Source organism: Canis aureus, chromosome 1, assembly GCF_053574225.1.
Source record: "Canis aureus isolate CA01 chromosome 1, VMU_Caureus_v.1.0, whole genome shotgun sequence".
Taxonomy (NCBI): Eukaryota; Metazoa; Chordata; class Mammalia; order Carnivora; family Canidae; genus Canis; species Canis aureus.
In genome coordinates, this window is record NC_135611.1 from 72,830,066 (window position 1) to 72,855,866 (window position 25,801).

Sequence of the window (25,801 nt, forward strand, 5' to 3'; positions counted from 1 at the left end):
TCCTTTATTCTTCTTAAAATAAATGTGGCTGAGAGCCACCTGTGCAAAATCTAGTCTCTTTCATTCCTGGAGGCTCTCCTTCTCCCCATGGCTGTGCAAGGGTCCTGGGGTTTTATAAACAACCTCTGTTTGCAGCCCTTACAATCCCAGGAGGTGGAACCTGCCCACATCCTTGCCAATGGCTGTGCCTGGGGATCTCCCAGAGGCCACCCTCTGTAGACCAGGCTCCCACAGCATGAGTGCAAAAGGGTTACAGCCCTCAGGCTTTCAGAAACCCCTGCTCCTTCTCCCAGTGATGGTGAGTCTCTTCTCCCTTCTCTTGCTCCACTAGGCAAGGTACCCTTCACTCCTTGATGACAGTGACTTTATAGGAGGAATTCTCCCTCCCTGGGATTAAGAAATTTTTTTTTTTCCTTTAAAAGTTTGGCTCTCAGCGTCCTTGGCAACTCAGGAATTCTAATTCCTGGAATGCCAAGTGCTGAACAGTGACTCTTTCTCCTCTTTGCATTCCTGTCGTTGAATCCTGATTGTCCATGGGACAAGGATGTCCTTGGTGGAGAAGGGGACATGTCCCTAGAAGTGGGACACAAACAGGAAATGAACACTGACATTTCAAAAAGTACCACTCCCCTTGCCTCACACATGACCCAGGTCTGCAGGTGGGGAGAGGCCCCCTCAGCATCTAAACACGGTTTCCCTTCACCTCTGACAACTGTAGCCCAGGATCTGCTCTAGAAAATTATCTCAAGATTAAGGGGTCTTCTTCTAGGAAGGAGGGTAGTGGTTCCTACAGGGAGAAGAGAGGATCTCCCCAGAAGTCACTGACAGTCACAACCCCAGGAGACACTTCCCAGAAACGTTCAAGTAGGCACAGTAGCAGAGGGTTAGGGACTGTACCTAGGGTAAGGACCTTGTGTGTGTGTGTGGGGGGGGGGGCGGGCAGGGAGGAGTGTGGTCCCTTGATTGCTGTTCCCAGGACTGTAGCATGAAGCGCTGACTGTTGTTCTTGGCAATTCTCTTTAATGATCCTTACTGGTGGCCAGCCTTCCATCCCTGGTCTGGCCCAGCCGTGCGTGCTGCCTTGTCTGGAGTAACAGCTCCTGAGATCCAATCCTGGCTGCCTGCTTCCCAGCCCAGAGGAGCTGCAGACCTCTCCCAACATCGGTTCATTCATCCGGAACACGGGGTAAGGGTGTTATGGTGCACAAAGGCCACCACCCAAAGCACAGTGTTTGTGACTATATCCCAGTTGTCTATGGGCTTCAAGAGGCCACAAGGAAGTTGACTGGGATTTCGGCTGCATGTTTTTTCCATTCTTGCTTATCTGTACTTTCTAAGGTTTTCATAATGATTACTTTTTTTTTTTTTTTTTTTAACTAACAAGAGTAACAGAAGAAACTGCTGGAATGACAATGTTCAACGTACCTCTGAGACTCCTAGAAAACAGCCACTGCTAAGTTGTTCATGAAAGCTCGAAAAGGAGGAGACAAGTCAGGGCAATGATGCATTATTGTGCCATCCCCAGGAGCAATGACATAGGAATGTATGACATTGTTGCTCATGAGCCAGGTAACTGGTTTGATTAATTGTTCCACTTGCTAGTGAGAGATTCACACTCTTCACTTTTACAACAAATCACTGCATTTCCGTTAGATTCCGTATTTGTCCAGGACACAGAGATTGAAATTTCAAAGTAATCCTTCAGTCATGTCTTCTGGCAAGTCCAATTTGCCAGGACCATTTGGAGAGTGAACCCACTGGATGTCTACAAAGTCTACAACTGAGCTTTTGGCTCAGTTTTCTGAGAATGTGCAAGCGAAGAGGGGGAAGGACACCAGATTCCCCAATATATCACAGATCAGCAAATTTCACCAAGGCGAGGCCTGGACACAGCATTGCGTTTTGCCAACATTCTGTCCACAGATGACCTATTTCAGTGCATCGTGCACATTTGAGGGCTTGAGAAGCAGAAAGACGCAGGGCAGAAAACCATGATGCTGGAAGCTGGTTTGGTGGAGTCACTCCATGATCACCTTAGTCCTTGACTCTCCATCCAGCCTTGAGCACACAGCACCCCTGAGGCAGCGTGTTGGGATGGTTCCAGCTGAGTATTGTGGTCTCAGGTTCCTAATCATCTGTCCATCTCTGCCGGGTCCTGTGACCTCAGGTGCTCAGCCCTCCCCAGACCTCAAGGCCTTATTACATGTTCTATGCTTTTTCTGTTTTCTGATAATTCTATAATCTTCAGTGATAAATCAAAAAGTATGATCACCACAAGGATGTTTTGATGTTTTAAGGGCCCTCATAAATTCCAGAGCATCATTAAGAATAATAGTAGTAGCTATGTGGTAGGAATGTTTGCTCAGTGAACTATCTTAGGAGGTGGATCAAGGGGTCTCATTGTGGTTTCAGAATGTATATCTTTAATGACTAATGATGTTGGGTACCTTTCATGTATTTAGTGGTACTTTTGAGAAGTATCTGTTCAAAAGAGAAAATTTTTTAACCTTTGATTTAGAATCCATGAAATAAACTTGTTTATTTTTGAACAAGTTTCCATTTACATGAGATCAGTGTAAAAACAATGCCCTAGAGCATGATTCTATTAGAAAAAGTGGTTGCAAATTCTAATAATTCTAGCAAAGATTGGTAATATTACCCTCATTTTCAAGGCTTCAATAATCCTGTACATAATTGCAGAATTCTTGGCCATGGTTGTGCTGTACTGGCCATCATGCATAGTGCCCTACAAATTTGTATTTAGAAGCCTTGTTCGCTAAAATCCTTTTTTCTCAAGGGACTTCCTGCTCTAAATGTCAGCTGAGCTTCCACACCTCACTTCTGAGCCAATTCTCGGTGATTCTGAACAACTAATAACCAGTGGAGTACAGCCCAAAGCCCCAAAACCTGAGTTTGCCTGTAACAGGTGACATTCAGCCCTGGCACCTCTGGCAATCTGATGATGCCCACAGATCCTGTATCATGATAATGCTTTTAAATGCTTGCAATAAAGTACATGAAATTACAAGGTGATTAGATATTGAAGTACATTTATGAAAATACAAATATATTCGTAACATGATAATATGTGTCCCTCCAGTGGTGGATGTTCTAAGTGCTGTAATTTTGAAATAGTGACAAGTGTAAACAGTTTTCTAGGATGTATGAACCAATTGTAATGTGATATGAAGCATCTGATTTCTCATGATGACTAGTCATGAGTACTGCTAATATTATCCTGGTCAGTTAGTGACATACAGACTTGAAGGGAATGCAAATTTTGGCCAACATGTAGAAAAAAATAAAGATATTCTTTTCCATTTATAAATTCATAGCCTCTGTCATGAATTGTGTACCACCCACAATTCAGTGTTAAAGGTCCAACACTCAGAGTGACTGTGTTTGGATACAGAGCTTTTAAGAGATAATTAATGTTGAATGAGATCATAAGTGTGGGTTTGTTATCTAATAAGATTAGTAGCATTATAAGAGATACAGAGAAACTGATCTATGTCCCCCCCCATGCACATACAGTCTATTTTTAAGACACAACAGGAAGGTGGCCATGTATGTACAAGACAGGAAGCAGGGACACCTGAGTGGCTCAGCAGTTGAGCATCTGCCTTTGGCTCAGGGCCTAACCCCAGGATCTGGAATCGAGTCCTGCATTGGACTCCCTGCGAGGAGCCTGCTTCTCTCTCTGCCTGTGTCTCCCCACCTCTCTCTCTGTGTCTCTCATGAATAAATAAATCTTAAAATAAATAAAAAAGAAAACTAATTATCTTAAAATAAATGGCTATTTGATATGGTATGCACTTGAATATATGATGCAACAATATAAATGTGAGAAATTGTTTTTAAAGATTTTATTTATTTATTCATGATAGACATAGAAAGAGAGAGAGGCAGAGACACAGACAGAGGGAGAGGCCGGCTCCATGCAGGGAGCCCGACGTGGGACTCGACCCCGGGTCTCCAGGAACGTGCCCTGGGCCAAAGGCCGGCGCCAAACTGCTGAGCCACCCGGGGCCCCCTTGGGAAATTAAAAAAAAAAAAAAAAAAAAGGAAGGAATCTCTCACCAGAAACCTAATCAACTGTCCCCTTGATCTTAAACTTCCAGCCCCTAGAATTGTGAGAATAAATTTCTTTTGTTTAAGCCACTCAATCTATGGTATTTGCTATAGAAGCCTGAGCAGACAAAGACAGGACCTTCATTGCTATAGTGAAACTCAGTTCTCAGCAAGTCCCTAAAGGTCAGGTACAGAGTGAGACCCATGAGGGGGTGCACTACACTTTAAAGGGTCTACTTGAGTTTTCTAACTTCTACAAACAGCTCTGGGAACATGTATGAGAATAGATATTAAGGGTGTGAAACAGTAGGGAGAAGAACATAAACTTGAATTAGGATACATTTGTTGATATGGGCTCCCTGAGAAGTGGTTTTGCATTTAATGTTGCAGCTTGGGAAGTAAGAACAGATCTAATAGTTTGTTTAGTTGGTTGGTTGTGAAACATGGACCAAAAGTTGGCCCATCATGAATGAGTTGGAAATGCCAGTCTTGCCCTGGGTTAATGTAGAGGAGGGGATTCACAGCTGAGCAGGATTGAAATGTTAGAATGGACTTGTCCCTTAAGACATTCTCACCCACACTGGGAGGATGCAAAAGACATGTTTTGTACCAATCTTGTGAGAAATGAATTTGTGAGGGGCCAAGGGGCAGCACTCAACCGCCCAAGGCAGGCAGGGAGGGCATGGGCACTGTAATGGACAGCAGAGTCAAAGCGGCCGTCAGAACTGACTCACGCAGACCTGTCACTTTGGCTAGCTGATCACAGTGTTCCCAGATGTGAAATAAATAGGAAGCCTGCTAAATTCTTACTAAGCAGAAAATTCCAGGTCAAGAGAACAAAAGTCCAATCTGAAACATAAAAGAGAACAGCACCGCTTAATCAATTCCCAGACTTGAGCCAGTTTACAGACCCAGGATCCTTGTATAAAGGGAATTCCAGAGCAGCCCGGGTGGCTCAGTGGTTTAGTGCCACTTTCAGCCCAGGGCCTGATCCTGGAGACCCGGGATTGAGTCCCACGTCGGGCTCCCTGCATGGAGCCTGCTTCTACCTCTGCCTGTGTCTCTGCCTCTGTGTGTGTGTGTGTGTGTGTGTGTGTGTGTGTGTGTGTGATGAATAAATAAACAAAATCTTTTTTTAAAAAAGGGAATTCCAGTTCCCCTTGAGGAAGGACCCTGGCTCACTAGCAAAAACTTTTCCTATTAGTCTATCCAGCCTCTCCCGAAGATACTTTTGGCTTTGACCAGGGTAACTGCATTGGAAATGATCACACATTTCAGAGACTACTTCACCCTCACTCTTCAGCAACACCAATTCCAGGAGACCCAAAACATCACTGTGGACCACCAGTCCAGGTGTAGGTTTAGGGAACTCAGGTGACCAATGGGACTTTAGCACTAAGCCATCTCCCAGTGGGTCTGTAGTTCCTCTAACCCATCCTGTGGTCATTTCCTCACTTCTGGAAAGCATAATTGGGATGTATATATTGAGCCCTGTGTTTGGCAGACTCCTCATTTTGCTTCCTTGATCTGCGAAGTGGTGTGGTGATAAAGTCAAGTAGAAGTCACTAGAACTACTTCTATAGGAAGTAGTAAACCAGAAGCAATGCCACATTCCTGGAGAGGTTGCAGAGGTTGGTGCCACCATCAAAGACTTGAAAGACACAGGAGTGGTGGTTATCACTTAATCCCCATTCACCTGTCCTATTTGGCCTGTGCAGAAGACAGATCGATCCTGGAGTGACAGTGGATCATCATAAGCCAAAGCAGGTGGTCACTTGAGTCCCAGTGTTGGACCAGATATCGTTGCATTGCTTCCGCAAATTAACGTATCCCCTGGTACTGATATATAGCTTGGATCTGGCCAAATGCTTTTTTCTCCATCTCTGCTAGAAGACCAACCAGAAGCAGCTTGCTTTCAGCTGGTAAGGCCAGCAGCACACCTTCCCTGGTCTATGTCAGGGATGTATCAACTCTCCAGCCCCGGGTCATAACTTACTTCACAGGGATCATGATTGCCCCTCCCTTCCCGAAGATATCACAGTGATTTATTACATTGATGACATTATGCTGATTGGATCTGGGGAGCAAGAAATAGCAATGACTCTAGACTTGGTAAGACATTTTTGTGTTAGAGGGTGAGAAATAAATCAGACAAAAATTCAAGGACCTTCTATTTCTGTGAAATTTCTAGGGATGGTGTGGGGCTGGTCCAGAGACCTCTTCTAAGAAGGATATGGCATTGCATCTGGCACCCTCACAAACCAAAACAGAGGTACAAGGTTTCGTTTGGGTTTTGTCATCTTCAGATTTGGGAAACAACATATTTCTCCTGTGGATGTCATGTGTTGCCTATTTACTGAGAAACCAAAAACACTGGTGGTTTTGAGTGAGGTTTGGAAACAATAGAAATCTCTGCAACAATTGCAATAGTGGTGTGGCTGCTCTACCACTTGGGTCACATTCAGTGGTGCTGGAAGTGGCAGTGGCAGATTGGGGTGTTTGACAGGTCCCTATAGTTAAGTCACAGCACAGACATGGAGGATTTGGAGGAAAGCTGTACTCTCCTTTTGAGAAAGAGGTCTTGGCCTGCTCCTAGCCTTAGTTCAGACTGAACATTTATCCCCAGGTAATCAGGTTGCAGTGGGACCAGGGCTGCCCATCAAGTGTGGATGTTATCTGGTGCACCAAGCCATAAAGTCGGACATGCACAGCGACACTCCTTCATCAGATGGCAGTGGTATGTGCACAATTAGGCCCAAGCAGGCCCTGAAGGCAGGAGTGGTTCACCCTAGGGGGCCGCCCAAATGCCCATGGCCCCCACCCCTGACCTCTCTCACGCAGCCTCCTCCTATGGCCTCACTGGGAGTTCTCTACAGTCTACTGACAGAGAAAGATGAGACTCAGGCCTGGTGTCAGGTGGTTCTGCACAATGGGCAGGGTTCAGGTGAAAGTGGCCAGCTGCAGCCCTACGGTCCTGTCTGGGACATCTCTAAAAGACAGCGGAGAAGAGAGATTCTCCCCAGGGGCAGAATTTCTAGTTATACACCTGGTGATTCCCTTTGCTGGGAAGGAGGTAGAGCCAAACATGTTATTATATTCTAATTCACCATCTGTGTCCCGTGGTTTGGCAGGATGACTAAAGACTTGGAAGGACCATGACTGGAAAGTAGTTCCAAGGAAATTGTTGAGGAAAGGAGGTGAAAAAAACCTTTCTGAATGGGCAGAAAGTGTGAGATACTTGTGTCCTGTGTGAATGCTCACCAAAGAGCGAGCTCAGCAGAGGAGGATTTGAAGAATCAAGTGGGTAGAATCACCTATTCTGTGCATAGCAATCAGCCTCTTTCCACAGCCACCTCTCCCACGGCTTGATGGGCTCATGGAAAAAGTGGCCGGGGGGCAGGGATGGAGGTTGTGCATGGGCTCACCAACAGAGACTTTCATTCGCAAAGGTAACGCGGCAATGGCCACTGTTGCGTGCCCCGTCTGCCCGCAGCAAAGACCAACACTGCATCCCTGCTGTGACACCACTCTCCAGGGCCATCAGCCAGCTCCTAGTGGCAGGTGGATTACCTTGGACCATTTCCATCATGGAAGGGGAAACCTTTTGTTCTTCCTGAAATGGACAGTCTGGATACAGATTTGCCTTCCCTACATATAACGCTCTTGCCAGAATTACCATCCATTTGCTACAAAATGTTTTGTCCAGGATTATGGCATCCTATACAGCATTGCTATGTTCAGGGACCTCACTTCACAGCCAGGGAAGTACAACCATTGTCCCATGCTCATGGAATGCACTGGTTTTATCATGTTCCCTCACATCCCTAACAGCTGACTTGATAGAATGGTGGAATGGCCTTTTGAAGACTCGGTTACAATGCCAGCTTGGTGGCAAGATCTCGCAGGACTGAGGCAAGGTTCCCTAAGAGGCTGATGTGGACTGAATCAGCACGCGATATGGTGCTATTTCTCTGATAGCCAGAATTCAAAGGTTTAAGCATTAAGGGGTGGAAGTGGGAGTGTCCCCACCCCCATTACACCCAGTAATCCACTAGTGATATTTATGCTTCTTGTTCTTACCACCTTCATCATAGCAACACCTGGTACTCAGGTCTTCCCAGCGGGAGTGAACTACCCCTTGGGTTTCTTTTGTGTCTCCAGCTTGTTGACTTGTTGACTGCAGATCTTGGGACTTCTCAGCCTTCACAAGCATGTGAACCAATTCCTTATCATAAATCTCATTCTCTCTATATACATCCTGTTGGTTATATTTCTTTGGAGAACCCCAAAAAAAGGTTGCCTGAAGTCTATCCATGAACCCAAGAAATAAATGGGCATCAGATTAAGAAGTCCTGCTCTAAAGACTGTTAACGTTCAGGATTCATCTATCAGGCATATGATACACAGGACAAATCTTGTCTCAAATCTTCAGGACCCAATGCTATTTGGCTCTAACCTTGTTCATCTGCACAGCCTTCAGCAGCTTTCCATTTTTACTCTCTTGCCTCATTTTGTAGACTGCACTCCTGCCCCAGGGCAAACATTTGGAATCAGAGACACATGACCTCACAAATGCTTTCAACAGGAACAGACAGATGCTTCTGATGTTATAAACCTGCAGGAGAAATGGATCTAGGGACTATGCCATCATTCTAGCCCCTTGGTCTCTTATTGACTCAGCTGACTGTCCCCAGGCCCCCTCATTCACTGTAGGCTCCATTAACAGTATTAGGGAAGGAGACTGAGCCTGTGTGACAGGCACCTGGTGGTGACACAGTCTTCACGTGACTCTTGTTGCTGCCTGTAGAGGTAGAGTTATTGTTAACAATCTGATTCCTGGATATATCACTAGGGGTTTAATACAAGATAGCCAATTATATATTTGTGTTCAGAAAAAAATCAAGGTTGGGATATTGGGAGGAATGATGTCAGTTAATATTTTCTTGAGAGTGTTTAAGAACTGGTCCTCATTAAAGCTGTATATATAATAAAAGAGAGGTAGAGCAGAAAAGGGGGAAAGCTTGCTTTCTATTTACCTAGACTGGTGTGTACACAGCTACTCTTGGAAAAAACTGATTCCATTTTTATTACCCACCAGAGATTAGTACAGACAATACTAAACTATTTCTTAATATTAAAGACAAAAGCAAATATTGTTGTAATAAATTGACTTCTAACATAGAGAACTCCCCATAACAATTTGAATCTGTAAGTTTTCAACTAATGCATCCAGTGGGGCTAAAATGGGTGTGTGGGTGGAGGGAACTCTCATACAATGAGCGAGTATAAGTTGACTTAGTTTTTTTGTAGGGTATTTGAAAATATCTATAGAGGTGCCTGGATGGCTCAGTTGATTAAGCATGTAACTCTTGGGCGGCCCAGTTGGCTCAGTGGTTTAGTGCTGCCTTCACCCCAGGGCCAGATCCTGGAGACCCAGGATCAAGTCCCGCATGGGACTCCCTGCATGGAGCCTGCTTCTCCCTCTGCCTGTGTCTCTGCCTCTCTCTCTCTGTCTCTCATGAATAAATAAAATCTTTAAAAAAAATAAGCATGTAACTCTTGATTTTGGCTTATGTCGTGATCTCATGGATCATGGGATAGAGCCCCGTAGGGTTCCACACTCAGCGGGGAGTCTGCTTGAAATTCTCTCTCTCCTTCTCTCTCTGCCCTACACTGCTCTCTCTCTCTCTCTCTCTCTCAAAACAAATTTTTAAAAAAATTTTAAAGGAAATCTCTATAAAAGTTTTAATGGCCATACTAATGGATGTAGTAAGTTTCCAGAGAATCTAAAGAAATATCCACACAAATGTACAGAAATGTTTGTACAATACTTTTAATAGGAAAAAAAAAAAAAAACCACAATCTGAAGACAGGCCAAATATCCTCCAGTAGATATGCCCCTGTGGTAGAATTTCAGATACTGGGCAGCCCGGGTAGCTCAGCGGTTTAGCACCGCCTTCAGCCCGGGGCGTGATCCTGGAGTCCTGGGATCGAGTCCCATGTCGGGCTCCCTGCATGGAGCCTGCTTCTCCCTCTGAAAAAAAAGGAAAAAAGTGGCATATAAAATTTCATCTGATATACATAAAAAAGAAATCATGCAATTAAATTTCTTCTTTATGCAATGAATTACATAGGAAGAAGGTTGAGACATTGTAGATGGTATTTTTATTTTCCAGTAATTTCTCCGTTACTCTAAATAAAGTCTTCTTATCCAGAGTCACTTCAATTACCTTTTACTTCTACCCTGTCAAGTAGAGAATAGTCATCTCCAGTTCTCAGGCTAACCAATCCTTTTTCTTGGGCTTTTTTTTTTTTTTAAGATTTTATTTATTTATTCATGAAAGACACAGAGAGAGACAGAGAGAGAGGCAGAGACACAGGCAGAGGGAGAAACAGGCTCCATGCAGGGAGCCCGACGTGGGACTCCATCCTGGGTCTCCAGGATCACGCACTAGGCCAAAGGCAGACACCAAACTGCTGAGCCACCCAGGGATTCCCCTTTCTTGGGCTTTTAAAATTTTTTTTAAAGATTTTATTTATTTATTCATGAGAGACACAGAGACAGAGGCAGAGACATAGGCAGAGGGAGAAGCAGACTCCCAGTGGGATCATGACCTGAGCCAAAGGCAGACCCTCAACCACTGAGCCGCCCAGGTGCCCCTTTCATTGGACTTTGAAAGAAAACCCAGAAGAGAAACATCTGTCCACCCAACCCTACAGAGACTTCCATGTGTGAATTTAGAACTCAGGTCTCAGCCATGCGTAAATGCTGATTTAGTCTGTTCCAGCTGCTACAACAGCATAACGTTGATGGGGTCTTGTACGTAACAAAATTTATTTCTCGGAGTTCTGGAGGCTGGAAGCCCGAGATCAAGGCACCAGCAAATTTCAGTGTCTGATGAGGGTCCATTTCCTGCTTCATAGATGGCCATCTCTTTGCTGTGTCCTCACGTGGCAGAGATGGTAAAGGAGCTCCCTGGGGTCTCATTTTAAGGGCACTAGTCTCACCCTGTGGGCTCCAATCGCCCACAAACACCCCAGCTCCTAATACCATCACCTTGGGAGTTAGGATTTTAACACATGAATCGATGGGGGACATGAACCTTTAGTCTACAGCAAACAGCCCATGGTTCTCTGCTCTGTGTTCATCCCAAAACTCATCAGCCACCACCATGTTTAGATTAATTTGCATTTGTGGGGAACTTTCCCAGAGCCAATGCCAATGTTTTGTGTGCATTAGCAATGCTTACCCCTCAGAACAAGTTTCTCCTTCCTCTTTCACAGAATAAGAAAACTGGAACCAGGAAAAGCAAGTGGAGTCCAAGGTCCTTACCCGGGAAGGGGCAATCTGCCCGAATCTGCACTCTCCTCTCGCCGGGCCTCTCTCACCTGCCTGGAGAAACTGCTGTGGGCTTCAGCGGATCTCGCGGTGACCTCTAGGCCCTGTGTCCTGTCAGCCCTGCCCACTGCACGTGCCAGCCAGCGAGCCCGGGTCTCCCAGAGAGCAAGGTCACCACTCACAGCCAGTACAGATCCCAGGCGCGCCCCATGTAGTCCTTTTACCAAATGATCTTGTCATACTTTGTAGTGTAGCAATTTCTCATAAAAGGAAACATTCAATTACCCTATGATCCAGCAATGACACTTTTTGTTCCTTTTCAACAACCCACCACCACCCCTGCTGAGAGTGTTTCAGGTGTCCCCGACCAAATCTGTCTCCAGGACTGAGCCTGCAAGATTACCAAGGAAACCTGCTCCTCCATCTACATTCCCAGAGATGATTTAAAACCAGCCCCTGCCACAGGCCCATTAGAGCCAATGGAACGATCCCAATACTGTCTGTGCTATTCAAAAGCGTCCTCGGTCTTTTCTGAGGATAGCATCTTTAGAAATAGATTGGTCTGTAATTGCCAAGAGTGAATATGAGAAGTCTGAGGGCGAAGCCATCAGCCAGGAACTAGAGGGCACGGGGGAAGGAATGCACACGGGGTTGGCGACACTGCTCACGGCCATGTGCCCCACATCTACATCCAATGGAAGCTTCTGATGGAATCCAGCTGTGCTTCAAGCAAAACTACCCTGTTTCACATGCAGGACAGTAAACTATTTAAAGCACATTGAGTTAGATTTCTGTCACTTGAGTCTGCAAGACTTCTATCTAATAGAGAAACCAGTACTTGGAAATAGGATATTATAAATAAAAGTCTATAAATTGTGACATTGGCAGGGCTGTGGGAGGGTAGATGCAGTGAGGGCATCTCTCTCCTTACTGAGTAAGCTCAGAAGTTGGAAACGTCTGCTACGAGGAGGTTGACCCGGCGCCTGTTGTAGCTAGCCATATAGACCATGCCTAACCAGGCTGGAATAGTAGGAAACTTGGCAACAAAACTTCAGAGCGTAGGATGTGGTGGCTCCTCCTTGCCTCCTGCACTAAGCTCCAGCAAGAAACGCGCTTCTCTTACAGAGAAATTACTCTTCATGCCAGCCCGTCTGCAAACAGAGGGAAGAAAATCAAACCTTGTTAAGAAATACCCTTTCTGTGCACCCTTTCTGATAATTGAAGATGTTGCGGATTCTGTCCATCCTTTTACCTGTAGGGTGAGAAGCACTAAATTCTGTGCCACAGGCTACTGTTGGAATTGGAGCTGAAGGTGGAACAGAAGGTAAGCTAGTGGGAGGAACCAACAGCTTTTCCTTTCAAGCTTCCTGTTTTCTTTGGAAGATTCTTTACCTTTGGACCCCTTACCCATTTCCCAACCACACAGTTCCTATGTCTGGCAACTACCGATCTTCTACCTGTATCTATAAGCTTAGTTTGTTTTTTGTGTTTGTTTGCTTGATTTTTGTTTTTGTTTTCTGTTTTGATTCCACGTATAGGAGAGATCATATGGTACTTACCTTTCTCTGTCTAGTTTTACTTGGGATAATGACCTCAAGGTCCATCCATAGTCAGAAATGGCAAAATTCCATTCTTTTTTATGGCTGAGTAATATTCCATTGCATATATAGATGCCACATCTTTATGGATTCATTCATTGAGCAACACTTAGGTTATTTCTATATCTTGGCTTGTTGAAGTAATACTGCAATGAATATATGGTGCATGTATCTTTTCGAGTTAGTGTTTCTAATTTATTTGAATAAACAACCAGAAATGGGATTTCTGAATGTTATGGTAGTTCTATTTTTAACTTTGGGGGAACCTCAGTACTATTTTTCATAGTGGCTGCACCAGTGTGCATTCCCACCAACAGTGCACAAGGGCATTCTTCCCTCCACATCCTTGCCATGCTTTTTATTTCTTGTCTTTTTGATAATAGCCATTCTAACAAGTATGAAGTCACATCTTACTGTGATTTTTATTGCTTTTCCTGGTGATTAATGATGATGAGCATCTTTTCTCGAGCTTGTCGGCCATCTGTCTTTTTTTGGAAAAATGTCTACTCAGGTATTCTGACCTTTTTAAAATCTTTTAAAAATATTTGGTATTGAATTCTGTGAGTTCTTTAGTGTTTTAGATTTTAAACCCTTATCAGATGCATGATTAGCAAATATTTTCTTCCATTCAGGTTTCCTTTTCATTTTGTTAATGGTTTTTTTTTTTTTTTTTTTTTTTTTTTGGTGTGCAGAAGCTTTTCAGTTTGGTGAACTCCACTTATTTGTTTTTGCTTTTCTTGCTTTTCCTTTTGGTGTCAGATTCCTCAACCCTTTGTTCATTTCCCAGAGTTAGGAGTCTCTCATGGTTTGTCACCCTCTCTGATTTTCCCACTTAGTTCCCCTCCTTTCCTTTATAATCCCTTTCACCATTTCTCATATTCCACATATGAGTGAAACCATATGATGATGGTCCTTCTCCGATTGACTTATTTCACTCAGCAGAATACCCTCCAGTTCCATCCACATCAAAGCATCATGGGTATTCATCCCTTCTGATGGCCGAGTAATATTCCATTGTATATATAGACCATATCTTCTTTATCCATTCATCTGTTGAAGGACATCGAGGCTCCTTCCACAGTTTGGCTATTGTGGACATTGCAACAAGCATTTTCTGTACTAAATAATTTAAAACATTCTCTGCACTTGCTTGAACATTAATTTATTCATAAAATTCTATTTTTAAAAAACATTATTTATTTATTTATTCATGAGAGACACCGAGAGGGAGGCAGAGATATAGGCAGAGGGAGAAACAGGCTCCATGCCAGGAGCCCAATGTGGGACTCGATCCCAGGACTCTAGGATCACTCCCTGGGCTGAAGGCAGATGCTCAAGCACTGAGCCACCCAGGCATCCCATAAAATTCTTTCTTCATATATAGCATAGAAGGAAAATCCACCTTTCTTGGATGAATTATCACAGCTTATTAGTTAGAAAAAGAAACAGAAAAACATGTAAACGTAAATGTGTATATTCCAGCTCCATTTACTCATTTATAATGTGACCAAAATGAAAGCAACTTTATGCATGGATGTACTCTGCAAATTTGAAGAAATGTCAAAATCTAAAGCAATTAGAAGTCATCATTTGGCTCTGCTGCCCATATTTTTAGTGCAGCACGTGACCTTACTCATTAATCAAGCACCTGCTGACCCAGTCATTGAGATAATGGGTTCAATGGTGTAGTAGACATGAACATAACTTTGAGGAGCTAAGCCTGGCAAGATTACCAAAACATTATAAAACACTGTAACAGACACTCTGAGAACTTGAAGGTCCAGATGCTATGGAAACAGAGGAAATCCATTTACTGGCTTTTAATAGGGAACTAGAGGGAAGAGCAAGATTTCACCAGATATTTAAAGGAGTGAAATGGGAAAGAAGGTGGCAAGCATTGCTTGGTAGAGGCACTGAGCACAGGAGAGCTCCTCGGAGCAACAGCAGGTCATCAGAATGGCATGCCTAGAGTGTACTGTTCATTGCAGGGAGTAAGACATGAACCTGGAAATGCCATTCAGCACCAGCAGTGAGAATACCGAGACACAAAGATTCTGATGATGGTGATGGTCCTCCTTCAGAATGGGATAAAAGGGCAAGGAGCCCAATGCTAACACTGTGAAAGACTAAGCAGCTCAATAGTCATGGACAATTAATTAGAAAGCAGTTGCTATGGCTTTACACCATGCAAAATAAAACATTTCCTGCCTATACTGCATAGAGGTTAGAGGGACATTGCCTGCTAGAGTGATGTCACAGGTGGTCACTATGAACATCTCTTCTACTTTCTGTTAAATGGCCTGGAAATGATTATTTTTTCTTCTATTGATGGATCATTCTGGTGCTACCCAGAAGATGTGAAATATTTGGAAACTAAAGAATGTAACATAAAATTTAAAAGTGTGAATTTTTAAAGGACTCCTAGTCTCCATAATTTGGAGTACTGAACCAGATGACTATCCTAATAAATGGTTGACTACAGTAGTAAATTTTTAAAAGAAAGATTTCCCCGAGATGCATAAACATATTGTAAATCCTTGAAAGCAAGCACTATTGCAGAGGTTTTATTTTCTATGGAATGACCTGGAGCATATAGCTTAGGAGAGATGAGGTCCCTCACAGGAGAGCAGAGAAACTGGTTTTCCAAACAGAAAAGTCAAATACAAAAGAAAAAGCAGCTTTTCTTTCCCCTGAAGGAAAGTGGGTTCCTGCATCTCACCCTCTTCTCCTTCCCAGCAGGTGCAGACAGCTTAGCCTCCTGAGACATACCCTAATGCTCTGCTTTAGAAATGCAGACTAAGGATCTGGGGGAAATTTTTATTGGGTTACAAATAAAATGTGAAATCAGTAACTAATGGTTCTCCGTGGCTTTAATGACAGAATGGTATTTAAATCCCGCGTCAGCTGAGTGCTTTAGAGTAATTTACAGAAGAAGAAAGTAAGGCTCCGATGGGCGATGGGCGACTGGGTTTCCTCGCAGCTCATCCCGCGTTCGGGCTGCTCCGTTGGCTCCTTGGGATGGAGCCAGGCTGCAGGCGCTGCTGACCCAGAGGTGAGGCTTTCCCTTCGCAGCTGCCCTTCAGAGGGAGCCCCGCTGTCACCTCTTCTTTCCACCACATCAACAAACACAGGTAGTAGTCTTACATGGGGCACGGCTCTAGGGCCAATAGAAAGATTCTTGACTACTTTCCACAGAAGCTTTGACTGTTTGTTTTTCAGAAAAAAAGTCAGGAATCTGCTCAATGTCCTGACACAGATAACCACTTTTTAACAATGTAACATTTTTTTCAGCTTCATCTTCACAATTTTATGCTAACAGTTTTTATTGAGTTGGTATTATTTGCGTAGAGTAAAACTAACAGAGTTAAGTGTATAGGTTAAGTTTTGATAGATGTATACATCCATGGACCTATCTTCCACATCAAGATATAAAAAAAATCCCCATCCTTCTAGAAAGTTCTCTTGTGCCCCCTTTCCAGTCAATACTTCCCCTACAAATAACCACTGTTCTGACACTTATCACTATAGTTTAATTTTGCCTGGTTTTTTAAAAGATTTTATTTATTTATCCATGATAGACACAGAGAGAGAGAGAGAGAGAGAGAGAGAGAGAGCCAGAGACACAGGCAGAGGGAGAAGCAGGCTCCATGCAGGGACCCTGACCTGGGACTTGATCTCGGGTCTCCAGGACCACACCCCAGGCCAAAGGCCACCAGGGCTGCCCTAATTTTGCCTGTTTGAACTCCATCTAAGAGACTTATGGTTTTTTTCATGTTCTTTCTTTTGTTTGATACAGTATTTTTAAGATTCTTCCTTGGTTTCGTATGTAGAGATAGATTGTTCTATTCAATTTTTAAATATAAACATACTACAGTGTGTTTATCCATTCTCCTGTGGACACACACCTCTCCATCTGTTTCTAGTTGGGAGTTACTATGAGTAAAGCCGCTATGAGGCTGATACAGGAGACCCCACTTACCTGGCAGTGCACCCGAAGTGGTGCCATATGATGTCACCCAAAGGAACCTAATGCCTGGGGGCTACAAGATCTCCCTGGAAAGCCGGGGACACATCTGTCCCAATGCAGTTGATCAAGGCTTGCTCTTCTAGCTGCCCAGTGTGGGGCAGCAGATATGCACTCTTCCCAACACCCTAACGGGATAGTGCAGCCTCAGGAAGAGAAGACATGGGCATCCAGGCAGCCCCTAACGCTGGAGTGACCTTGTCTGTCCCTGTGACTTCCCATAATCCTTTGGTCCCTCAGTCCCATAGACCTATACAGGGACCTATAGACCTATACAGAGTTCCCTTTTCACCAAGGATTTGGAAGTGGTCATTGTGGAGAACATCCCACCCTGTGGAGGGTTCCTGAATGTTTATGGAAGGTAATGAGGCAGAATAAGATGAAGGTGACAGTCCCTTCTCCACCCCTTGGTACATCCTAGTGCATAGGATTATAAGGGGCCTTGGTTGCAGGTCCAAGCAAATCCAAGCTTTGTTCATGGAGGGTCTCTGGTCCTGGGGCTGGGGTACAGGCTCAGGGACCAGAAACAGGGCAGGGGCTGTACCTCTGCTGCCAGGAATCCCCCAGCACCCCATCCTCAGATGGACACCAAGGAGCAGGGGTAGAAGCAGATGCTCAGTCTTCTCCTTCCCCCACCCCAAGATCCCACCTTCCCACTGCGCACTGTGAGAAACAGGCCAACATGTGTGGAAAGCTGGCAGGTGGAAAGGAGGAAGCACCTGCAGGGAGCAGAGGAAGAAAGAATGGCAGCACTAATGACCATTGCTTGCTCCAAGTGGGCCCTTTCGTGGAAAAGACACTCAAGCACCTTTAGAAAAAATACAGTCAACCTCTGTATATTATTCCCTGACTTAAAAAAAAGTGTTTCTATAAATGTATAATGAAAATATCAGGGGCACCTGGATGGCTCAGTCAGTTAAGCATCTCACTCTTGATTTCAGCTCAAGTCATGATCTCAGGGTCATGGGATCAAGCCCCACATCAGGCTATGCTCTGGGCATGGAGCCTGCCAAAGATTCTCTTTCTCTTTCCCTCTGCCCACTATCCCCTCCCCTGCCCCTCACTCTTGAAGTCTCTTTTTCTCTCAAAAAAAAAAAAAAATCAGTGACTGATAGAAAATGGGCAAAGGACATAAACAGTATAGCTTAAAAGAAATACCAATAGCCAATATCAAATTATAATAAAAAGCACTAATAGTCAAAAATATGAATCTCAAAAACATTGTGCTAAATGAAAGAAGGCAGGTTCAAAAGAATGCAGAGGGTATGAGTCCACTTACATGAAGTTCTTCTGACAGAAGGCAGATCTGCAGTTGCCAGGAGCCAGACTTCTAGTTTGTGGCCTGGCAACAAGGGGCAGGAGGGAACTTTGTGGAGTGATGTGATGGTTATACCACTAGATGCATTCGTCAAAACTCATCACTTTACATTAAAATTGGTAAATTTGGGCAGCCCGGGTGGCGCAGTGGTTTAGCGCCGCCTTCGGCCTGGGGTATGATCCTGGGGGTTCTGGGATCGAGTCCCACGTTGGGCTCCCTGCTGGAGCCTGCTTCTCCCTCCGCTTGTGTCTCTGCCACTCTCTCTCTGTGAGTCTCTCATGAATAAATAAATAAAAAATCTTAAAAAAATTAAAAAAAATAAAATTGGTAAATTTTATTACTTATAATACCTCAATAAAGCTGACATTGAAAAAGAAAAAATATTTAATTTAAGGAAACTCATCATTTTAGACATTTTAGCCCTGAAAAGATTGGATTCCGCCTAGTCCAAGTCCTTCCTGTTATTATACTCTGTGGTTTATAAATGCTGATATGGAGGCCCAGAGAAAGAAAACAGGACTTATGATCACACAGCCTGATGGTGGTCTAGCCGCATTTCAGTCCCCAGACCTTGTGTCCTATTAGGCTTTCTCTTCTGCCATCCTTCCTCCACATGTAAACTTGTGAACATGTCATGTCTCACGTTGTCACCAGAACAAATCACAGATGCCATAAAGTATCTGGCAGATATATAGTCCTTAATGTGTGTAACACAGCCCCATGTAGTAGATGAGGAAGATAGTATTATTTCCATTTTTCTATTGGAAGAGTAGAAACACAGAGAACTCAACTTACATGTCTGAGGGCACACAAGTTACTCACACTTGGGTTTTCAATTGTACAATGGATGAGTAATTCTTACGTCATATGGCTGTTGTGAGGAGTGAATTGAATTAAGTCAACCCAAATTCTCAATACACCGTAAATGCTGTTTACATCAGCTATTTATGCTAATGAATATGATAATGGTGAACATGATGGGGAACATAACAATACTTGGATTTTATAATAATAAAGTTGAAATTAGAACATTTTCCAAAGATATGCAAATAAGCTGGCTTACAAGTTGTGAGGAAATGGACATTCTCAGTTACTACAGCTGGGAGTGCACATTGGAATATGCTTTCAGCAAATAGTTCCACCGTAGAATACATTTTCAATGATATTTGCATACATCCACAAAGATACACACGCAAAGATGTTCACTGCAGTGTTGCAGAGGATAAATAAACAAAGGTGATCTAAATGTCCATCAGGAGGTGAAAAGGAGCCTGGCGTAAAGGAATGTTCTCTGTATTGATGAGAAAAGATGTCCATGCTATTGCACTGGACCTAAAATAGGAGAGTTTGTATAATTGATGTCATTTATGATCCTAGACATTTTGCTGTCTCATTTATAGGTGGATGGGAGATGGATTCTGTTCACATGAATATTTTACCCCCTGAGAAAAAAAAACTTGAAGGTGATGATGATGTTTGATTAAAACTTCAAAGTCTGTACCAAATGCCACTGCCTATCCTCTCAGGTTGAATATCAGCCCTTGCTTTCTCTGTGAACACAGAAGGACCTGCAAAGGTTAATAGTGAGATCACTACAGGGACTCACTGGGCATGCAGCAGCAGGGTCAAGGAGTCACCTTACTTGATCATTGAGAGCAGACAATAGGTCACAATCAAGTGAGCTAGGCTGAGCCAGGTGACAGAGAGTGGATCCTTAATAGAGGCACTAGTAGCTTTGGTCAGAATGCCTTTTATTTCGTGTTGTTCAGGACTTCTCTTTCCTGATGAAATCTGGAGGAGGGGAGGCTGCTGTAGTTTCTCAGTCTCCCTCTATCCCAGAGATGGAGTGGCTACATGGAAACCTCACTACCCGGGGAACCACAAAATGAGAAACTGCCAAAGGTTTTAGGTTAATGCTGAAGAAAGAGAGCACAGAGCTACGTATTTTCTTTTTTTCTTTTTTTTTTTAATTTATTTTTTATTGGTGTTCAATTTACTAACATACAGAATAACCCCCAGTGCCCGTCACCCATTCACTCCCACCCCCCGCCCTCCTCCCCTTCTACCACCCCTAGTTCGTTTCCCAGAGTTAGCAGTCTTTACGTTCTGTCTCCCTTTCTGATATTCCCCACACATTTCTTCTCCCTTCCCTTATATTCCCTTTCACTATTATTTATATTCCCCAAATGAATGAGAACATATAATGTTTGTCCTTCTCCGACTGACTTACTTCACTCAGCATAATACCCTCCAGTTCCATCCACGTTGAAGCAAATGGTGGGTATTTGTCATTTCTAATAGCTGAGTAATATTCCATCGTATTTTCTAAAAGGAATATTTGCCTATGGCTCCATTGAATGTAAGCTCCCCCAGTGCAGGGAGTGTGTCAGTGTTCATCCATCTTTGATTCCTCAGCACAGGACCTGACATAAGAGGGACTCAGTGAGGGCTCATAGAATGAATGAATAGCAAAACATTATTTCCTAGTGGTCACAAGTGCACAAAATATGAGCATACTTCATGCCACTGAACTGTATACTTAAAGCGGATAAATGATAAATTACATATTATATGTACTGTAACCATAATTTAAAAAAAGAACGCCAGCAAGAGAACCAAAATTCAATGGACAGAGTGGGAGAAATATTTGCAAATCATATATCTCCTAAATATATAATATCCAGAATATATAAAGTACTCTTACAAGTCAAAATAAAACAACAAAAACACGTCCCAATTTAAAAATGGGTAAATAAGAGGCACCTGGGTGGCTCAATGGTCGAGCATCTGCCTTTGGCTCAGGTCGTGATCCAGGGTCCTGGGATCAAGTCCCACATCAGGCTCCCTGCAGGGAGCCTGCTCCTCCCTCTGCCTAAATCTCTGCCTTTCTCTCTGTGTCTCTTATAAATAAATTTTAAAAAAATCTTTGGGGAATATAAATAATAGTGAAAGGGAAAATAAGGGAAGGGAGAAGAAATGTGTGGGAAATATCAGAAAGGGAGACAGAACGTAAAGACTGCTAACTCTGGGAAACGAACTAGGGGTAGTAGAAGGGGAGGAGGGCGGGGGGTGGGAGTGAATGGGTGACGGGCACTGGGTGTTATTCTGTATGTTAGTAAATTGAACACCAATAAAAAATAAATAAATAAATAAATAAATAAATAAATAAATAAATAAATCTTTAACAAAAAAAATGGGTAAATGAGGGGCTCCTCGATGGCTTAGTTAGTTAAATGTCCAACTCTTGATTTTGGCTCAGGTCATGATCTCAGGGTCATGAGATAGAGCTCTGCATCAGGCTCTGTGCTAGGTATGGTGCCTGCCTAAGGTTCTCTCTCTCCCTCTGTTCCTACTTTTAAAAAGTGAGTAAACAATTTGAATAGACACTTTTCCAAAGAGTATATACACATAGACAATAAGCACATGAAAATATATTCAACATCATAATTCATTAGGGACATGCAAAACCATAATGAGATATCATTCTACTTACTAGCATGAATATCATTAAGAAATGGACAATAAGATATATTAGTGAAGATGTGGAGAAATTGGAACCCTCATATATTGCTGGTGGGAATGTTAAATGATGTAGCCACTGTGAAGAACAATCTGGTACTTCCTCAAAAATTATGCAAACCAATTCCTATGGATATATCTAAGAGGAATGAAAATGTACATTCATGCAAAAACTTGTACACAAATGTTCATAGCAGCATTGCTCATAATGCCAAAAAAGTGAAAGAAACACAAGTGTCCATCAACTGATGAATGAATTAAAAAATAAGGTGTATTTATTTATACATTGAAATATTACTCAGCCATGAAGAGGTATCAAGTAATAATACATGTCATATTATGAATGAACCTTGAAGACATAATGCTAAAGGAAAGAAGCCGGGTACAAAAGGTCACATATTTCATGATTCATATTAAATGTCCATATTAGACACAGAGACAGAAAGTAGATTGTGGGAATGGGGGTAGAAGGGAATTGGGACAAACTAGAAGAAATAAGCATGAGGATTTAGGGAGGGTGACGGAAATGTTCTTCACTTAGATAGTGATCACAAATGCATAACATAGTGAATGTACTAAAAACCACTGAAACCGTCTCTTACAATGGTAGATTTTAGATCTTGTGAAGTATATTTCAATAAAAACACTGCCATGTGTAAAAAGAAACGAGGCATAGGTAAATATCAGTCCATCTGCATCATGATGGTACATAGTTGAGACAGAGACCTTTGTGCTGTGAAGAGGGTCAGCTTGCACATACATTTGCCAGGGCATTGTTCCACAGGAAAGGTCATTCCATCTGAGAATACCTAGCACTCCTAGAACCTAGAGCATTATAGGAAGGATTCTTGTGATGATGATGATGATGATGATGATGATGATGATGATGATGATGATTGATGACGGTGCTGATGGTGACTATGATGAGGATACCAACAGCTGGATACTGCTTAGGAGGCAGGCTGAGCATATTTTAGCTGATTTGTCATTCACTCTTCACAACAACCCTATGACAGCGATTCTCAAACTCAAACTCAAATGAGCATCCTGAATCACCTGGGTGCTTGTGAAAACTGATCGTTGACCTCCATCATCAGAGTTTCTGATGCAGTAGGTCTGGCGAGGGGTTTAAGAATTTGCTTTTTTAACAAGTTACCAAGTGACTGGCCAATGAGATGAGTGCTATTGTGCACCTCATTTTACAGGTCACAGCAGGGGGTGTACAAAATCAAGGGTGGTGCAGGATCGCTCTAGAGTGAAGAAAGAACTTAAATGTGCTTTAGGCCAGCAGAGTTCAGAAAAGCCGAGGACATTGCCCTCTTCCCTCAGCCCCAGCCCCCATCACTCACTTGGCAAACTGGACTCTGGGTGCCAGAGGGCAGCAGGAGTGGAAAATGAGCACAGAGGCTACAGTGAGATAAAACACCAAACTCCCCAAAGCCAGGCTCTCCACTTGGAGTTCAATGCTGGCTTACCTGGCATCAGGCTGAACAGAGAAGACAGAGGAGCCATGCCGCCACCCTCAGCTGGGCCTCCATATTTTCCTGCCCCACGAACTTCCAGAAGGGTGATTCGATATTTCTTGGTCTAATTTTAGATTTGAGGCACATTTGGTATAAAAAGAGGTCATACAGTCTCTAGTGCATTTGTATCACATTCCAAGAAACAAGGAAGGCCATTCTTTAGGGCAGCATCTGCCACCCAGTCCCCTGCCTGACTATTGGCTGGGGCGCAGGTGTCCTTACATAGCAGGTCTCTCCTCCCACATGATCTTATGGAGTGTGCTACAAGGACAGCTATAAAACCCATGTATCGGCATATGTGCTTAGAGATCTTGAATGATTGTGTTGAATTCTACAGTACATTAGAAAAATTTTTTGCTCCCCAGATATTGTGGGGCCTGAGCTTCTCCAATGGCGTATCCTCTGCTCAGGCTAGCTGGCTCCCACTGCCCTGTCTGCCACTGTCAAGTGTAGTTTGAGGAGCTGAATGTTCAGAATCACTGGCAGAAGCTGTATTTGGAAATTTGCAATCCTCATAGAGTAGCCAAGTTTCCAGAAAATAGAAATTGAAACAGATGCAGAGATGTAAGCCTATATGATCATAGTGGTGTTAAATTGCAAGATGCTAAACATGGTTGCATTCATGACAGGTTATCTGACATAGAAGAGGCACAGAGGGGATCCCTGGGTGGCACAGCGGTTTAGCGCCTGCCTTTGGCCCAGGGCGCGATCCTGGAGACCCGGGATCGAATCCCACGTCGGGCTCCGTGCATGGAGCCTACTTCTCCCTCTGCCTATGTCTCTGCCTCTCTCTCTCTCTGTGTGACTATCATAAATAAAAAAAATAAAAAAAAAGAAGAGGCGCAGAAGAGTTACATCTGAACACAGGGTCCACTTCCTAATACAAGTTGCCACTTCTGGTTCATGTTTTGGCAGCAAAAGACCAAAGCAGTTGTCACACTAAACAGTTGTGGAAAAGGAATTGGTGCAAGGCACACAGTGCTGGCTAACAAAAAAACACAGAGATGCTTGTAAGGAAACAGGAGTCAGTGTGAATTTCTTGTCAGAAGGTGTGAAGTCTATTACATGGTACATCTACTGCAATTGGGAAACATCAATAGCAGGAAACCAGAACAACATCTCGCTGTCACTATACTACTGGCCAGATTCTGGAGTCTCTCTGCTACCAGCTTCATCTCTCACTTTCTTATTTAAAGTGAGAGAATCTGGCTCCTTGAATTCAAACATGGGCCTGCAGTGATCCATTACCATGCAGGCACTGGGTGCTCAAGCAGGTTTTCTCAAGCAGACATGTGTTGTGTTCTTTTTAAAATTTTAATATTTTACTTATTAATTGATTTTTATTTTAGAAACAGAGAATGAGCAAGCAGGGGGAGAAGCAGAATGAGAGGGACAAGCAGACTCCCTGCTGAGTGCAGAGTCTGACAAGGGGCTCAATCTCATGACCCTGAGATCATGACCTGAGCCAAAATCCAGAGTTGGCCACTTTAACCAACAAAGCCACCCAGGTGCCCCTACACCTATCATGTTCTGATTGAAAAAAGAGATGATGTTAACATGAAACAGCTGTTATTGAATTTGAGACAATACCAAATGGGATTTCTTCAGACACCACATTAACTCAAAGTTGCATATGTGACTATCATAGAAGGAGCAAAATTTATAAAGGGAGATTCAAATATACAGAAATGGTGGAAAGAACTTTCTAAGGAAGATGTATGTCCTGTGTTTCATCATTCACCAACCAAAATAATGGCTGAAAAATACAATGGGAATAGAACAGGCCTAGAAGAAGAAAAACTGACAGTTGGCAGTTATGCAGGACTATCCTCTAAAATGCAGGATACTGTGGCAGAGAACAGCCAGTGGGAGTGTTTCTACCCAAACGTTTTTGAGAGAACAGAAAAGCTAACACGGCTCAGAAGGTGCAACAAATGAAACAGAGGCTAAATGAGACTGAATGAGAAAGAAAACGTTTTCCCAATTTTAAAAAGAAAAATAAAGACACAAAAATGTTCCCTGAAAATGTCTTTGAAGGGAAATTTTCCCTTGGACATAATCAGGCCAGACTGACACCTAACTGTTCAAGACTGCAGAATATTCTGCAGCTATAAATTTTGAACCATTGATGTGCAAAGCAAGACCGGAATGCAGCCTACTCCAGAAATTAAAGTGAGGTCTGATAAACCTGTAGATGACCTCAGTTTTGTCTGTTTTCAAAGCCAACTTTCCATCCAGGGAAGGAAGAACACCACCAGTATAAGACTTTGCAGAACTTCTGAGTTGATGTATTGTCAAGTTGTTAAATGCACGTGTGAGATGTAAAAGAAAAGATGAAAAGATGAAGATGTATGTATGAAGAAAGATGTAAAAGAATTAAGTTAGGAGAGACTACTTTGTACTGTCCAT

The 25,801-nt window shown here is 43.2% G+C and overlaps 1 pseudogene; it reads left to right on the top strand.

Annotated features, from left to right (window-relative positions):
• The first annotated feature begins 15,964 nt into the window (after positions 1-15,964).
• LOC144323613 (tyrosine-protein phosphatase non-receptor type 2-like) lies at positions 15,965-25,506 on the top strand (annotated as a pseudogene).
• The last annotated feature ends 295 nt before the right edge of the window (positions 25,507-25,801 follow it).